Source organism: Pan paniscus, chromosome 1 (genome assembly GCF_029289425.2).
Source record: "Pan paniscus chromosome 1, NHGRI_mPanPan1-v2.0_pri, whole genome shotgun sequence".
Taxonomy (NCBI): domain Eukaryota; kingdom Metazoa; phylum Chordata; class Mammalia; order Primates; family Hominidae; genus Pan; species Pan paniscus.
The window spans coordinates 23,409,793-23,424,031 of record NC_073249.2 but is presented as its reverse complement, the minus strand read 5'-3'; the positions used below and the strand labels follow the sequence as shown (position 1 = coordinate 23,424,031).

The 14,239-nt window shown below is 56.5% G+C and overlaps 1 pseudogene; it reads left to right on the top strand.

The window, feature by feature from the left end:
* Positions 1 to 11,045: 11,045 nt before the first annotated feature.
* Positions 11,046 to 13,994, top strand: LOC117979094 (NADH dehydrogenase [ubiquinone] 1 alpha subcomplex assembly factor 8-like; annotated as a pseudogene).
* The last annotated feature ends 245 nt before the right edge of the window (positions 13,995 to 14,239 follow it).

Genomic DNA, 14,239 nt, shown 5'->3' with positions numbered 1-14,239 from the left:
TCCATCTGCCTCAGCCTCCCAAAGTGCGGGGATTACAGGTGTGAGCCACTGCGCCCAGCCTGCTTGTTTTTATTTTTAAGCCTGACTTTCTTTTTATTTATTTATTTATTTATTTTTATTGATCATTCTTGGGTGTTTCTCGCAGAGGGGGATTTGGCAGGGTCACAGGACAATAGCGGAGGGAGGGTCAGCAGATAAACAAGTGAACAAAGGTCTCTGGTTTTCCTAGGCAGAGGACCCTGCGGCCTTCCGCAGTGTTTGTGTCCCTGGGTACTTGAGATTAGGGAGTGGTGATGACTCTTAACCAGCATGCTGCCTTCAAGCGTCTGTTTAACAAAGCACATCTTGCACCGCCCTTAATCCATTTAACCCTGAGTGGACACAGCACATGTTTCAGAGAGCACAGGGTTGGGGGTAAGGTCACAGATCAACAGGATCCCAAGGCAGAAGAATTTTTCTTAGTACAGAACAAAATGAAAAGTCTCCCATGTCTACCTCTTTCTACACAGACACGGCAACCATCCGATTTCTCAATCTTTTCCCCACCTTTCCCCCCTTTCTATTCCACAAAACTGCCATTGTCATCATGGCCCGTTCTCAATGAGCTGTTGGGTACACCTCCCAGACGGGGTGGTGGCCGGGCAGAGGGGCTCCTCACTTCCCAGTAGAGGTGGCCGGGCAGAGGTGCCCCTCACCTCCCGGACGGGGCGGCTGGCCGGGCGGGGGGCTGACCCCCCCCGGACGGGGAGGCTGGCCAGGCGGGGGGCTGACCCCCCCCACCTCCCTCCCGGACGGGGCAGCTGGCCGGGCAGAGGGGCTCCTCACTTCCCAGTAGGGGCGGCCGGGCAGAGGCGCCCCTCACCTCCCGGACGGGGCGGCTGGCCAGGTGGGGGGCTGACCCCCCCCCACCTCCCTCCCGGACGGGGCGGCTGGCCGGACGGGGCGGCTGGCCGGGCGGGGGGCTGACCCCCCCACCTCCCTCCCGGTCGGGGCGGCCGGCCAGGCAGAGGGGCTCCTCACTTCCCAGACGGGGTGGCTGCCGGGTGGAGGGGCTCCTCACTTCTCAGACGGGGGTTGCCGGGCAGAGGGTCTCCTCACTTCTCAGACGGGGCGGCCGGGCAGAGACGCTCCTCACATCCCGGACGGGGCGACAGGGCAGAGGCGCTCCCCACATCTCTGACGATGGGCGGCCGGGCAGAGACGCTCCTCACTTCCTAGATGGGATGGCGGCCGGCAAGAGGCGCTCCTCACTTCCTAGATGGGATGGCGGCTGGGCAGAGACGCTCCTCAATTTCCAGACTGGGCAGCCAGGCAGAGGGGCTTCTCACATCCCAGACGATGGGCGGCCAGGCAGAGACGCTCCTCACTTCCCAGACGGGGTGGCGGCCGGGCAGAGGCTGCAATCTCGGCACTTTGGGAGGCCAAGGCAGGCTGCTGGGAGGTGGATGTTGTAGCGAGCCGAGATCACTCCACTGCACTCCAGCCTGGGCACCACTGAGCACTGAGTGAAGGAGACTCCGTCTGCAATCCTGGCACCTCGGGAGGCCGAGGCTGGCGGATCACTCGCGGTCAGGAGCTGGAGACCAGCCCGGCCAACACAGCGAAACCCCGTCTCCACCCAAAAAATACAAAAACCAGTCAGGCGTGGTGGCGCGCGCCTGCAATCGCAGGCACTCGGCAGGCTGAGGCAGGAGAATCAGGCAGGGAGGTTGCAGTGAGCCGAGATGGCTGCAGTACAGTCCAGCTTCGGCTCGGCATTAGAGGGAGACCATGGAAAGAGGGCAGAGGGGAGAGGGGAGAGGGGGAGTTAAGCCTGACTTTCTAAGGGTTGTCCCTGGAAGCCAGTGATTGGTCAGAGGTTGTGAGAAACAATTTGAGCCAGTAAAGCTTCCACTGTTTGCTAATGGATCTGTGTGTAGATTGTGAGGAACATATTCAAAGTCCAGACAACTTTACACGTCTGATGCTGCTTTTGCTTTCCCCCAGGCCCTTTCCTGTCTCATCTGCAGTGTGCAAGTCACGATGTTCTCCTCCGCATGTGTGGGTAGCTAGGGCCCTCTCTGGTCTCTCTTGAGTGTGATGCAAACTTTCGCATGCCTGCAGCCTTCCAGACCACTGAGGGTGTGAGGCCGCTTATCCACTAATCCCTCCTTCTCAGAGGAGGGTCAGGGTGAGCCGTGTTCAGGCCCTTAGTGCCACAGTCAAGAAGGATGCCTGGGCCGGGCGCAGTGGCTCATGCCCGTAATCCCAGAACTTTGGGATGCTGAGGCAGGTGGATCACCTGAGGTCAGCAGTTCTAGACCAGCCTGGCCAATATGGTGAAACCCCGTCTCTACTAAAAATACAAAAATTAGCCAGATGTGGTAGCGGGTGCCTGTAATCCCAGCTACTCGGGAGGCTGAGGCAGGAGAATCGCTTGAACCCAGGAGGCAGAGGATGCGGTGAGCTGAGATTGTGCCATTGCACTCCAGCTGGGCAACAAGAGTGAAACTCCGTCTCAAAACAAAAAGGATGCCAGGACCTCAGGCACAGCCCAGAAGCCCATGCTCCCCTGCTGAGGTGCTGCAGGGAAAATGGGGGTCTTTCTGCTCCCATAGAAAGATGACTTCTGCTCCCAGGCCAATTCTACATGGCCTTCTCCCTTCTCTTCCCCTTCACAAATATATTCAACGGTCCACAGGCAGGGGCCTTGGGGAAAGAGATAACAAAGACAAGGTTCTCAATGACAAGAAACTCGGGCTAGCCTTAAGTGATTAACTCTCTCTTTTTTTTTCTTTTCTTTTTTTTTTTTTTGAAATGGAGTCAGTCAGGCTGGAGTGCAGTGGTGCAATCTTGGCTCACTACAACCTCCACCTGCTGGCTTCAAGCCGTTCTCCTGCCTCAGCTTCCCGACTAGCTGGGATTACAGGTGCCTGCCACCACGCCTGACTAATTTTTGTTTTTTAGTAGAGACGAAGTTTCACCATGTTGGTCAGGCTGGTCTTGAACTCCTGACCTCAAGCCATCCACCTGCCTCGGCTTCCCAAAGGGCTGGGATTACAGGCATGAGCTACCACGCCCGGCCCGTGATTAACTTTTAGACAATATCCTGAGTACCCCAACCAGTGTTAACTGGGAGCTAAGGGGAGAGTGCTGGTAGACAGATACTGTGCTCTGAGGGATGAGGAGCACCCCAGCTTCCCCCATGCACCCCCAATTCAGGATGTTGTGAGTGATGTTCTTTCCTTTGCATGCCTCACTTTTTTTTGTTTGTTTGTTTGTTTGTTTGAGACAGGTTCTGTCTATGTCGCCCAGGCTGGAGTGTGCAGTGGTTATTCATGGGTATGATCATAGCGCACTGCAGCCTCCATCTCCTGGGCTTAGGTGATCCTCCCACCTCAGCCTCCCGAGTAGCTGGGACTATAGATGTATACCACTGCACACAGCTGTATGCCTCAGTTTTTATGAATATTTTATTTATTTACTTGTTGGGTAACATTCATGTAGCTCAACATTCTGAAGGGGCCAAAGGGTATTGAGGGACAACTCCCCTCCCTTCCCCAGCCCCCAGCAACCCGGCTTCTGTGCAGCCCTGTGTTCCAGCTGTAAGGTTTAGGCTCCCAGGTATGCAGCAAACATTTCCCTGCCAGTGGGATAATGAAGCTGCCTGTCAGGAGCACCTCCAGCCCCAGCCCTGGAGATGAGACTGCCTTATAGCGCTCTAGCTTGATGGGTGCAGATGACAGTGACAGCCAAGGCCAGAGGAGGGCAGGACCAGAGTGGGTCTAGGGACCTGGGAACCTGGGAGAGGCTAGGAGCAAAGCAAGGAGTGTCCTGGCTTGGGCCTCATCCTCCAGAGTCCCAAAGGCCTGCTCACTCAGCCCTCAGGGTGACCAGGGACCTCAAGTATTGCAAAGTCTCCACAGCGGGTCTCTCTGACTGCCCTCACCACGCAACTCCTGAGGGCTGGACTCTATCCTGTAGGAGGTGGGGTGGGGTCCACTCTTTCCCTTTGGATGGGGGCAAATGGCAATTGTATTCCAGATGACAAAAGGGCTGTTGATATTTGGGGGAACCAGGTCGGGAAGGGGAGTTGGGGGAGGATTCTCCTGATGATCTGTTCCAGCAGAGGCATGTCACTTCTTGAGGGACAGTGGCAGCTGTCAGCTAAAAGTTTTATTAAAGAAGCCCCTGACACTAACAGAGAGGTGATGAAGAATGATGGTGATGAATGTGGGTGCGGTGAACTGTTCGTTTTCTCATGGTGCCATCCCCACATGAGGCTCCTGCCTCAGGCGGCCTCTGTCTAGATTCATCTAGGCAATTAAGATTGCTGTGGGTGGCGGGGGTGGTGGTGTCTGTCTCCCCTCCCACCTTGGCCTGCTGCTCATGGTGTGGAGGAGGGGAGGAGATGGGAAGAGGGAGGAAGGGAAGGGTGAAGGAGGGGGAATCAGCTTTTTCTTAATGAGCAAATTCTTGAGGCTGGGGACCTTGACTGCTGGGGACCCTGGGCTACTTTGATGGGTATGAGGTGGGGTACAGGGTAGGGAGGATCCTTAGACCTTCCTGGTGTGAATGGGCATTTTCTGGAGCTGGGAGTCTATTTCTAAGGGAGGAGAGGAAGGGTCTGGATGAAGCATAGCCAGTTCCCCCGGGCTGACGCCTGACTGCAGGGAGGTGCGCACCCCCTTCCAGACATGTCCAGAGCAGGCCCTCATAGGATGGGGGAAGCCCTGCGAGGAGGTCACACAGGGCAAGTTGGAGAGCCAGAACAAGGATGGGGCCTCATGACTCAAGAGGCTTAGAGAGCTCTTTCTCCCTTTGTGGTGTATCTGTCCCTGTCCCAGACAGGAATCCTCAGTGACCCTCAATATTCAATCAGCCAAGCCACAGGCAGCAGGCCCTTGGACATCACTGGACAACAGGGAGGAGCCCCAGGTGGGTGAAGGAAGGTGGAAGAGAGACAAAGGGCCTTCCAGGAGGAGGGTCTGGCCTATCTCCACAGTCCCCAGAGCCCCAGGCTATCTTTCTGCTGTGGCCAGAGGACGTTCCACTGGAACCCTTCACAACCTACAGCCAAGACTCACAGTGGAGGTCTCTGGGCAAGTCCCCCTTGGTCCCATTTTATAGATAAGGAAACAGTCTCAGAGAGGCTGGATGACTTGCCTTGCTTAGGTCACACAGCTAGTAAATGGTGAAGTCAGAGTGTCCCCCGCTAACCCCCCAGTATGAGGAAGTAAGAATCACTCTCCATGAACCCCAGAAAAATATGTCTTTATGTTTCCGCCCTCACCCCTACTAGAGAGCCTGATTCGAAACAAGTGTCAGGAACTGTGGGTAGGACAAATGAATGAAGAATAAACAGAAAAGGATGGAGGCAATCCACTGCACGAGGTGCATTCTGCCTGTGCACAGAGGATGAAGCCTGTCTCTCTTGAATGGGCTGTAAGCCCTCTCAAGCTGCAGGGATGCGGTGGTGGGAAGGACAGCCCTGGAGCTGTAATGAAAGCAGCTGGGTGGTTCCCACCTGAAGCCCCAGGTCTGGCGCCCCTCCCCATAGGCTTCTCAGGATTCCACCCTCACTGTGCGCCAGGGCAGGCCTGAGCATCACCCTAGGGGAGGCCAGGGCTGCTGGGGAGGGGCAGCTTTCCAACCTCAATGGGAATGAAGAGGGCGCCATCAAACCAGCACTGGCTTCCGCCTCTTCTGCAGGTGAGAGGGTGGAAAGCCTGTGCTCGTTCCACCAGCTTTTTGGATTTAATGAAAAATTCACAACGTTCAGGAGATTGGTTTTTGGGTTTTTTGTTTGTTTTGTTTTGTTTTTTGTTGTTTGCTTTTTTGAGACAGGGTCTCACTCTGTCACCCAGGCTGGAGTACAGTGGTGCGACCTTGGCTCACTGCAACCTCTGCTTCACTGGTTCAAGTGATTCTCTTGCCTCAGCCTCCCAAGTAGCTGGGACTACAGGCGTACATCACTACGACTGGCTAATGTTTGTATTTTTAGTAGAGACGGGGTTTCACTGTCTTGGCCAGGCTGGTCTCGAACTCCTGGCCTCAAATGATCCACCCACCTCTGCCTCCCAAAGTGCTGGGATTACAGGTGTGAGCCACTGTGCCCCGCCAACGTTCAGGAGATTTAAAAGCAGCAAGTGAGCAATGGTATTTATTAATGGGTCCCTCCCCAGAACCAAGGGGCCCCAGGAAGGCCGAGGCTTGAGTGGCCAGGGTGAGCTGAGGCTGGTGGGCCAAGATATGGCCCAGAATTCCCGTGCAGTTCTGGAGCCTGAGTGGCCATTTCCTCCATCCCTCTGTGTCCAGAGAGATGCCCTACTGAGTTTGGCAATGCTGTGGTTGAGCGAGGGTGGGAGTCCCCAAGCCAGGTGGGACAAGCAAAGTCAGAATCTTCACAAGGAGCACCCACTCCTGGTAGAGCTACAGCCTGGGAGGCCGTGCCTGGCACATCTTGGGTGCCTGGCCAGTGAGGGTGCTTCCTGCATGGCCTCCCGGTCTCTTCCAGTCGAGCCTAGTGGAGCAAAGGATCTCCCCTAGGAGATGGGGCACAAGAGAGGAAACAGGTAGGAAGGGGCCCAGCTTCAGCATCCTCTGGCCAAGGAAGGGTAGAATCCTCCTGGACTCCGTGCTGGAGTGGATGCAGAGGGAATGGGAGGGAACCAGGCTCAGAGGCCCGTTAGAGAACGTCCTAGGCGCCCATCAGGTGAGCCGGCAGCATGCTCCAGCTGAACCACAGGCCCATCCTTGGCCCTGGAGCCATTTTTACCACGGAAGTACTTATTTTACAGTAAGACTCATTTCCAAATCCGCTGGCCTGTTACAAATATTCATTTACACAGGTGATTTGCCTACAATTTACTCAATGAGAAAAATCCCGTTGCAAATAATTTTGTAAGTGGAGGAATCCCTTTTCAAGCAGATTATCAGCTTCTGCTTGTTGGGATGGATCTCCTTTTACCGAGCACGCTTAAAGGAAGGGCTGTACATCATTTTCCAGGCTCGTATTGAGCAGTGACAAGATCACAGCTTTGGTGGGTGGTGCACTTGGAAATGAGGGGCCCTGCCTCCCACCTTCCTTTAAAATACAGTCGTAAGGCAGTTAGTAGGACATCGTCAGTGCCCTTGCTAAGAGAGTTCCCACGCGGGGCCTCAGGGGCGGCGGGGCCGCCTTCCCCCACGGCCAGCCTAGGGAGCTTGGGAATCGCGACCCAATGCACAGACGGGCAGTGCTCGCTCTCTCTTCACAGGCGGGAAACAGAGGCACAACGAAGGCTAGCACCTGCCCCGAGGTCACACGGCGACCCAACTCGGTTCTCTGGCCGGCGGCCTCTGTTGGTTCCGGTCTGGGAAAGGGACCCCGCAATCGTCCCCCCGGCCGCCAGCAGCGCCAGGCCCCCCGCGCAGGGGCCGGGGGTGGCGGGCCCGCCGCTGACCTCCCCCGCCCGGCCTGGGTCCCGCGCTCCGCGGGGTGACGGCAGCCGGGCGCCCTCTGGTGGCCGCCGCGCGCAGCAGGAGGGAGCGCGGAGCGTCGGGGCCTGCAACCGGGCGGGGATGACGGGGGCCGGGGACCCTGCACTTTGGGACGACCTGGCCTGGTGGCCGCGCTTCCTTCGCTACAAAAAGGAAGCACATCTTGGAAACACCGAACTTCTGTGACACCAGTAGTTACACCTGGCCTCTGAATCGGGCGAGCAGCGCCCTCGCGCCCCCAGCGCTGAGCAGGGGCGGGCGGGGAGCGGAAATGGTGGCTGTGGTTGTTGCCGCGCGGCTGGGCGCCTGGGGAGCCCGCGGAGGGGCGCGGCCGCCAGACCCCGCCCGGCCCGGAGGTGAGGAGACCTCAGCCCCGGACGCCGAGGCCCCGCCCCGCCGGCGATGCACCCCCCGCCCACCTCCGCGCCCCTTTGTTCCGCGACCGCAGTCCCGCCGAAAGCCGCACTGAAGAGCCCCAGCCTGGCCGTCCCGCGGCCGGGCAGTGCCCAGTCCCGCGGTTTCCCGCCGCCTCACCAGTCTCGGGCTGGAGGGGCCCCGGCGCTGGCGTGGCCGCGGCTCCCACAACGCAGCCAGGACTGCACTCGGGGGCTGCTGGGGCCCGCGTGCGTCCCGGGCGGCTCCACGCGGCGGGGTCGCCCCCGCGCCTCCCACCCCCGGCCTCTCGGGGCCGCCGGCTCGCGCGCCCTCCAGGCGAAGGCCAGGGGCCGCAGTGAGGGGCAGCGAGTGGCGGGCTCCTCCGCACCACCCCCGGGCTTTATAATAAAAGTCGCCCTTGTTTAAGAGCCGGGTCGGAGGCGCCGCTTTCTGGGCGGTGAAAGCCGAAGCGAGAGCGGGCAATTCGCTGCGGCGGCGGCCGCTTCCTGGGCGTCGGTCCAGTGCCCCGGCCCGGCCTGGGAGACCCGCACCAACCCCGGGAGGGAGGACGGGGCGTGGGAGCAGCCTAGGGGCCGAAGCACTGCACGCACGGCCGGCGCGGGGGCAGAGGGGAGACAGGGAAGCCTGAGCTCCGCGCTGCTGAAGGCTCCGGGGATGGGTGGGCGGCGGTGAGGTAGCCTTGCCCGGGCCCTGCCCGCGTGGGCGCTCTCTGAGTCTCTGTCGCGTGACGGAGGCGGGACCTAGGCTGTGTCTCCTGCGGGGCGAAAGCACGGAAGAGATCCGAGGGCATTTCTTGAGCCTGGCAGGAGGCCAGGGGTTTTACAGGGCAGGAAGGAACCTGGAGGAACCGAGGAGCCACGTTGTTGGTTGGAAAGAAGGGTGGCCAGGTGGGGAGGAGTCTGGCAAAGGGTCCCAGACAGCAGGAAGGGCACCTGTGAAGCCGCCCTGCCGAGTGTGTGGTAGAGGCGGGGTGAAATGAGCACTGCTCATAGAAGTGACTGTTGTGATTTTTTATGAGATGGAGTCTCGCTCTGTCGCCCAGGCTGGAGTGCAGGGGCGCAACCTCGGCTCACTGCAACCTCCGCCTCCCGGGTTCACGCCATTCTCCTGCCTCGGCCTCCCCAGTAGCTAAGATTACAAGGCGCCCGCCACCACGCCCGGCTAATTTTTTTGTAGTTTTAGTAGAGACGGGGTTTTGCCATGTTGGCCAGGCTGGTCTCAAACTCCTGAGCTCAAGTGATCCGCCCCTCTTGGCCTCCCAAAGTGCTGGGATTACATGCGTGAGCCCCCAGCCTAAAAGTGAGTGTTTACTACAGTAAGTACAAATAATAGGTCACCAGCACTTGTCTGCTAAGGCCCTGGGGCTGGGTGTGTTTAGGGGACCCCTCTCCTCTCCAGGCCCTCCCCAAGCCTGCCCACTGATGGGGAAGCTGCAGGGCTATCCCTCCAAGGGGAGGCCCTGCCAGGCCAGGGAAGGTCCAAGTGGGTGCTCACCAAGCTTCCTAGGTTCCCAGTTTTCTTGAAACAGTCATCTCCCATGGTTGCCTTTAGCAATTCACATCCCCTGACTCTTTAACATCTCGGTCCTGGCAGTTTCTTGGTATGGCACCATCTCCCTATGTGGACCACAGGTTATCTATCACACTGACCCGCTGTCCGTCACACACAATCACTCACCTGTGACACTTGGAAAGGACTAGCTCCACAGGCCTGGCCAGGGCCCAAAGGGAGGTGGCCAGCAATCGAAATCAACCCTGATGACTAAGTAGAAAAGGAGTCCTTGGGAGTATTGTGGGGAGCTCAGGGAGCTGACCAGGAGTCTGGATGGCCACAGCCACAGCCGGGGACAGTCTTGGGAGGTGACTGTGGTCACCACCACTACTGGGCTGCAGCATCGCTGAATGCAGCCCCTGCCACAACTCCACAGGCATCGGCTGTAATGATGGGCAGGGGTGCTGGGCACCACAGCGGGGAGGGATGGCTCCTGTCCCTGCATCTTTGCCTGGGTTAGCTAGATGCCCAGGAAGGGAGAAGGAATGCTGCCCCCTTTAGCCTTTGAGGTGGGAGGAGGGGCCCTGGCTCCCATGACAGCTCACAAAATGGGGATTGCCACTTACTAGGAGGGGTGTGTGGATGCTGATCAGCCCACCGAATGCTCACCACTGAGGGGCTGCAGCGGCCAGGTGTGAGGGGAAGAGACTGCAGAGAGGTGACAAGGCCGTCAAAGGAGAGGAGCCACCACTGGGGAGCCTGGTGGCTCAGGAAGGCAGCTGGTGTGGGTGTGGGAGAGTCGGATCAGAAGGCCAGCACTGCTCATCATGGAGCACCTGGGAGAGCAGCAGCGACTCAGCTCCTGGCACCAGGTGAGGCAGGAAAATAGGGTCTGCAGGCAGGGAACATAAGGCTGATTCACACTTCAGCTATAACAGGAAATATCCTCTCCATAGGGCATATCAGGTAAATGACTTTGTAACTTTACTTCATCCTCTCTGTTTATATAGGGCATACCCGAAGTAACCAATGAATCCTCTAGGGGGTATTTAAACTCCCCCAAATTCTGTAACAGGGCCTTTTGAATCCTACACTCAGGCCCATTCCCACACAGTGGAGTGTACTTTCATTTTCAATAAAATCTTCATTCCTTCCTTGCTTTGTTTGTGTGTCTCTTCCAATTCTTTGTTCAAGATGCCAAGAACCTGGACACTCTCCACCTTTAACACAGGGGTTGTTTAATTTACCTTTTGCCTTAGAAATATAAAAAGATACACAGTAAAGGTGTGTAAAAGGAAAGGCCTCTTTCACCCTTACCCCACCCCCATCCCTCCCTAAAGGTCCCTGTGATTAGCTTGGTGTGTGTCCAGCCCTCCCTCTGCATTTCACACCGATATGCGAACAGTGGATCAGGCTTGGGTTTGTTTCTTCTAATAAACGGCATCATGCTGTATGTATTGTTCTTTAATGTGCTTTTGGAGACGTTTCCAATCCAGCAAACCCTTTTATCCATTTCATAATATTCCGTAGAATGCATGCTCCCCATCTTGAGGGAAGTTTGGGTTGTTTCATTCTGCTTTGTTAGGACGAATGCCTGCTTTTGTGCACACAGTTGAGTATGGGGCTGGGATTTGAGGGGAAGAGGCTCTGTTTGAGTCCCTGTTGATGTGAGGTGAAGGTGTGTTGGTCCGGCACTAAGCAGGCAGTGGACAATACATGCTGAGCTGGGTTGGGAGTGGACTCTTGGGATTCGGGACTCAAAAATAATGTACGGCCAGGTAAATCGCTGGTTTTGCTTCTGGGTCACAGGAAGGGCTGCGGTCCCCGCAGACCCATATGCGTCCACTAGATGGCGCCAAAGCCAGTAAGGTGAGGCGCTTGTGACAGAAGCCCCGACTTGCTGCAGGAGTCTGGGCCCAGGGTCTGACTCCTGAGCTCCTAGGAGATGGATGAATATTCTTCCTGCACCGCCAGCTGCCTCGCTTAAACGTGGGGAGGCTGAAGAGGGTGCAAAGCTGGGTGAACATAAGTGATTAGACAGGATGTGCCCTGGCCAAGACAGGGAGCTGAAATTCAGTCTGTGGAACAGGCTGTGATGGCCCAGAGGAAATCCATAGGTGGGAGGAAAACTATGGACCCCGTGCTCCATATTGCCAGGACCTGCAGAGGAACTAGCTCCTGCAGAAGATGCAGGATTTGGACGGGAAGATTGGGCAAGGGTTCTGTCTACTGGGCACTGAAGGTTTGATGAGGACACTGGGATGGTCCCTGCCACCAAAGCAGCTCAAGCTCAGGCAGAGGAAATAGAAACTGGACAAATGCAGTATTTCTTATGGGCACTGCTCTAAGGAGTAATTTGGAATCCAGTAGGGTGATGTAAGTGAAGGTGCTTTGAAACCTCCCAAAGCTCTCGCCCAGGTAAGGAGGTTTGTGGTCCTTGTCACCATTTACCCAGGAAAGCTTCAAAGCAGCAGCGGCGGTGGCGGCGGCAGCAGAATTTCCCTCCTTCCCTCCTGTTACTCTCCCAGCCTCCTCTTCCTCCTATCACTCTCCTAAGTTCAGAGCTGACCCCACTCCTCTGCTACCCATGGTGGTAGCCAGGCCTGTGCCTCTCCTAGCATCAGAAGCTGCCCCAGGCTCCCAGGACTGGAGCTCAGATCTGATTTTGAAAAACTGAATGAATGGGTGAGAGCGGTGGCTTATGCCTGTACTCCCAGCATTTTGGGAGATTGAGGTGGGTGAATTGCTTGAGCTCAGGAGTTCAAGACCAGCCTGGGCGACATGGTGAAACTCTGTCTTTACAAAAAAATACAAAAATTAGCTGGACATGGTGGCACACACCTGTAGTCCCAGCTACCTGGGAGGCTGAGGTAGGAGGATTGCTTGAACCACGGGAGACAGAGGTCGCAGTGAGCCAAGATTGTGCCACTTTACTCCAGCCTGGATGACAGAGCGAGATTGTCTCAAAAAAAAAAAAAAAAGAAAAAAGAAAAAAAGAAGCCGGGCACGGTGGCTTATGCCTGTAATACCAGGACTTTGGGAGGCCAAGGCGGGTGGGTCACGAGGTCACGAGATCGAGACCATCCTGGCTAACACAGTGAAACCCCGTCTCTACTAAAAATACAAAAAAATAGCATGGGCATGGTGGCGGGCACCTGTAGTCCCAGCTGCTCGGGAGGCTGAGGCAGAAGAATGGCATGAACCCGGGAGGTGGAGGTTGCAGTGAGCTGAGATCGCGCCACTGCACTCCAGCCTGGGCGACAGAGCAAGACTCCGTCTAAAAAAAAAAAAGAGAGTCCCAGTGCTAAAACTGAGAGTCCTGGGCAAACTGGAACAATTGATCACACAATAAAGTGGGGGTTCTTGGGCTGGGTATGGAGGCTCATGCTTATAATCTCAGTGCTTTGGGAGGCCAAGGTGGAAGGATTGCTTGAGCCCAGGGCTTCAAGACCAGCCTGGACAACATAGCAAGACCCTATCTCTACAAAAGAAAAAACAAGCACACACTTGTAGTCCCAGCTACTTGGGAGGCTGAGGCAGGAGGACTGCTTAAGGCCAGGAGGTGGAGGTTGCAATGGGCTATGATGGCACCTCTGCACTCCAGCCTCAGTGACAGAGCAAAACCTCATTTTGAAAACACACACATGAGGGGCGCTGGGAATAGCCGCTCATGTCGGCTGACGGAGCGGTATGGGGCCGCATGCGAAGCTGCCTCCGCGCCTTCCCCGAGCGGCTGGCCGCCTGCGGGGCCGAGTAAGGACTTCTGCGCGCGGGATTTCGAGGCCCTGCGGAGCTGCTTCGCCGCCGCGGCCAAGAAGACGCTGGAGGGAGGCTGTTAGGAGGGACTCTGAGCTTCACACCTGTCTGCTGCCGTGGTTGCAGAGCCCTAGTCCTGATGGCCCCTGGTGGCATACATTGAATGCCTAGGGCAGAAAGGAAGTGGGAATGGCGAAGATGTGACGTGCCTCGGTGTTAGATACGTTTCTTCTTAACAAGTTGAGGCGTGGGTAGAGCAGGAATTGGTTTTCCAGCATTGTGTCCGTAAACCTGAGTCAGAATCAGATGTAACAGAAGCCAGATAAAGACTCTGTCAAATCCTAAAAAAAAAAAAAAAGAAAAAGAAAACACACACACACACACACACACATACACACAATGCATAAAGTGTTTCTGAAACTTTGGTGTGCATGAGAGACACCTGGGGACTTACAAAAACACAGATGGCTGGCCCCACCCTAGAGTTTCTAATTTAGTAGGTCAAGGGTGGGGTCCAGTAATTTGCATTTCTAACAAGTGTCCTGATACTGCTGCTGTTGCTCTTGGTTGGGGCCCAAACTTCCAGAACAACTGGTCTGAATAAAGGGCTGGGTCCGGGACCTGCAAGTCCCACTGTGCTGCTTGCCCTGGTACCTCCTCCTAAGTCTGGCCCAGCAGGAAACGGAGCGCGGGTCAAAGTCCTCTCACAGTCAACCAGGAGAAACCTGTGTCTTCCTGGCAGGGTGGCTGGGTGCTATGGAAACAAGGCTCAGCCCAGAAGTGCCCAGCCTCCTTCCCAGAAGCAACTTCAGCCTCTAGGGGAGGAGTGAAGTGAACAAACAAACGGAAGGGCAGAGCTCAGTTCCTGGATGGAAGCGGCACCTGCATGGAAGCGCCCTCAGCAACCTCAGGGCCCAGGCTTCCGGGAAAGTCTCACAGGGCCCCTGGCTTGAGTTTTGGAGCTGGAAGGGAACTTTGCAATCTTGGTTCAACTTTTTGTTTTATTTTCTAAGATGAATCCTCGCTCTGTTGCCCAGGGTGGGGTGCAGTGGCGCAATATCGGCTCACTGCAACCTCCGCCTCCCGTGTTCCAGCGATGATCCTGCCTCAGCCTCCTGAGTAGATGGGATCACAG